Source organism: Dreissena polymorpha, chromosome 1, assembly GCF_020536995.1.
Source record: "Dreissena polymorpha isolate Duluth1 chromosome 1, UMN_Dpol_1.0, whole genome shotgun sequence".
In the NCBI taxonomy this organism is placed as follows: Eukaryota; Metazoa; Mollusca; class Bivalvia; order Myida; family Dreissenidae; genus Dreissena; species Dreissena polymorpha.
In genome coordinates, this window is record NC_068355.1 from 86,338,089 (window position 1) to 86,342,152 (window position 4,064).

Consider the following 4,064-nt stretch of genomic DNA (forward strand, 5'->3'; position numbering starts at 1 on the left):
CCGAGACTGGGCCGCTGCTGTGTGTGTTTCAGAGTTTATTTACAGGTCCTACTGGCCTCTTCACGAGGTTACGGTAGCCCGACCTGACGCTGGGCCGCTGCTTCCATAGTCCCGGCTTTTATTGTGACGTCGCACTGACGACAACGCTGTCCGAAATATAGGCTGTCGGTACGAATACAGAGCGCACCTGTTTTTACTTAAAAAACAACTATTACACCTCGAAACAAGCTCAAAATGAATAAACAGCATTAATAATAATGCTTTGTAATTAAACAATTAATAATTCCAATGATTAATTTGTTCAAATTGTTGGTAAAGTATAAATCCTTAGTTACAAGATTAGACAATTCGTTCAACAAGGCAAAGGACTAGAACAATACGGCGGGAGCACTGTTGTTTTGAAATAGTTTGTTACATTGCGCCTAACAGATTAGCATTTTTTAACTGTCCTGAACCGTCCCCTTTTTTCATAACGATCTGTTTCTAAGATGACACAATATGAAAAAAAAACTCGTTCTGCGTAATAGAAAATTATGAGCGAGTATAATTCTTAAAAATGCATGGTATTTGGGAATATTGCCTGTTTTGATTTATTTATACATTTACAAAAATAACATTAATAATTATTCACAAGAAACGTATTCTTAAGGTTTAAGAACTCTAATACGACATGTTTTATCTTTTTCTTCGCATATTTCGTATTGCATCAGTATTCCGAATAAACCAAAGCGCAAGAAAAATGTACCGAAAAATAGTATTCTTAGACATTCCAAGTTTCCAACCTTCAATATTGTTTACCTATTTTTCATAACCATTTTATAAAAGTTTCACGCTTATTAACATAATTATTGATAAATCAATACTTATTTGGTATATATTTACACATAAAAGTAATACATGTATAGTATGTATATGTGCATTTATGATACTGAAAGAGTTGTAACACGTGGATTAAAGAAAATTTCAACACACAAGTGTTGTTATCTCACTTCAGAAACCAGAAATATACCAATTTCTTAGTCGTACGTCATTTTAAAAATAATTTAAGAAAAATAACGACGGAACGAAAATGAAAGATTTGAACAATTTTGTATAATGTATTCTTGGTCGAAAAATACAAACATATTTTAATTTTCACTCTACATATTGTAAATTCCAGCTTCGCTTGCAAGGACACGCAAGTTTCACAAATTTTCACAAATAAATATGCCACGACTATGCTGCAGTTGAGAATTTGTGTTGATTCATAAACGTATGAAACATATCATATTTACATTCAACGATCATAAACTACATTCACGTATGCATACCATGTGCTATATCGATTATAAACGAATGCATTCGGGCCCGAAAAAGTTCATATTGCTTAGTTCATATTGTTAACTTAAGCATTGATAATCAGAATTACAGTTTCCATATAGAATAGCTAAATTGCACAATTAAATATGTGAAAAGGATAGATAGTTCAATCAACTACGGAATCCGGATAGTGCCAAGTTGATTGTCGCGTGTCGACCTTCGAGGTTGACGCACGACATTCAAGCACGATATGACACTCGACATTTAAAGTCGACATGCGACAATCAAGATTTGAGTGTCGCATATCGCGCTGGGTTTTAGAAAAAAATATTGTAGAAAATCTTGACTGTCGACTGAATTGTCGAATGTCATATCGTGCGTCGCGATGAATGTCGAATTTAATTGTCGCATGTCGACCTTCGAGCGCGACACTCGACATTTGAGCGACACACGATACGACGCGCGACATGCGATATGACACTCGACTCTGTATCCAGCAAATGTCACCTGTCGACCTCAAATTCCCAAGGTCGACACGCGACACTTGCTCGACGCACGATACGACGCGCGACGCACGATATTACGGAATACCGTTATGGCCATCGTGGTTACACCAATGCGACAATACGATGACGACAGTGCGACAATACGATGGCGAGAACGCGATGGCGAGAATGCGAGAACGCGACAATACGATGGCGACAGTGCGATAGTACGATGGCGACAATGCGATAGTCATATCGTACTGTCGCCATCGTATCATCGCATTCTCGCCATCGCGTTCTCGCATTCTCGCCATTTTTCAAATTGCAAATGAACCAAAAGATTGAACATGCATGCTTAATAATATTACACGCTGACAGGGATTTTTGTGTGTGCAAACTTTGTCATTATATCAAGTGTCAGGGCAAAGTTCGATTGATTTAATCATCCGATGTTCTAGATATGAGAGCAACTAAAGATAAATTCAGATACTATTTCAATAATCTTACATAACAGGTACAAATGTTGATATGATTCAATTTAACGCATAACACGAACGATCACATGTTGAAAAATCACCTGACATGACATGACAGGTAACATGCTTGCCAGGACGATTTTTGATTATCGTCTACATTTATCTTGGAAATTGCACCTGTGCGTCTTTGGGTCGGATATCGGTCGGTCCGTATACCATTTAGTTTCCGAACTTTATCTAAAAAACGCTTTGATGTCGAATTGTTTGGTTGCTTGTTAGAAAAGTCAGACACATGTAAAAGCCCAAGGAGACTGGGTAACATGAAAGCAAAATAATATCATTGAATGTATTAAAAAGCATTAAAAGTACATTTGTATGCATATGTGCCCACATACACTTACTATAGGCCTCTACAAAGCAAAGAAATCGCACTAAAGTGGCTGAAAATTAGGTTTTTTTGTCACGAAAAAGAATTATAAAGTCACTGCCCGTATATGGTTTCCTGGTCTTCCCCAGATGGTATCAATGTTTTCCCAACATGGTCATTAAAAACGCAAATTTCTCCACAATAAATAATTTTCTGGAGAAATCCTGCTGAGAGGTTATGGCAGACATGTGAAAGTTTGTATAAATCCTTTAATAATGGTAGTGGCTTGCAAATTAAAGCAGCTTTTTCTCCCCTAAATGCCTGAACATGGCCCGTTTTGCCCGATCTTCTACTTCAGGGAGCCACATTTCGCTCATTTTTTAAGAAAATTTGTCAGGATTTTTTCTACATGTAGGCAGATACCTTTGTTATCAATGTTAATACACAGTTGTTTCAAATTTGACTTTGAAAAATTTAATTTTTCCAATTTACTTACCCTATGTAAGTTCATGCCAAAATGCACAGCACTGTCCCCTTTGGTATTACACGACCCGCAAGGTATCGGGTTTCCTGGGGTAATATTGAGTACGATTGCGACGATGACTTAAAGCGAGATTATACGATTTTGTCAAATATTTATGAATTTATATAAAATGTGTAAAAAACTTATTATACATATATTTGTGTCGAAAAATGCGAAATAAGCCAGATATTTAATTCTGAAATCGAAAATGTCTGTGCAGTCGAATTCGCCAGCATGTATATCATGCATATATGATGTGAATCTAAATTTAGTTTTAGTGCAGATTCGTTCATACGACACAAAGACACAATTTTGTTTTACGGATCATTTTAATTTCCTGCAACGATATCTATTAATACGACACACGAAAACTAACCCCGATCCTAATAAAAAGACGAATGCTTCTGTTATGGTTGGAAAATATGTACGAAATATCTTCGTCACAATCGGCTCGGGCGCTAATTTGTTTTGGCTGCATTTTATGAAATTCGTGTACAATTTTTCTTGCCTATTTTGTGTTATTGTAACATATTTTTATCAATATATTACAATTCAACACATATAAAAATCGTATTAGCTCGCTTTAATATTTAACATGCCATGATGTGTTGATAATAAGAAAAAAGTGTTTTTTTTTGCCATGATGTGTTGATAATAAGAAAAAAAGAACAATGTTTATTTAAATTATTGAATATAACACTAACACACAGTTCACTGTTTTAGCAAAAATAACTATTTTTTTAAATATAAACAGACAGTTATATAGTGTCCTCTCACTATAAACATGCTTTATCTATTGTGCTTTAATTTTAGTTCATGTATCAATCAATACGCACTACACTCTACTGCTTTGGGTCGTGCTTTTAACGTTATCTATTATTCATATTCGAATCGTCGTCGCCCCAGTTTAAAAT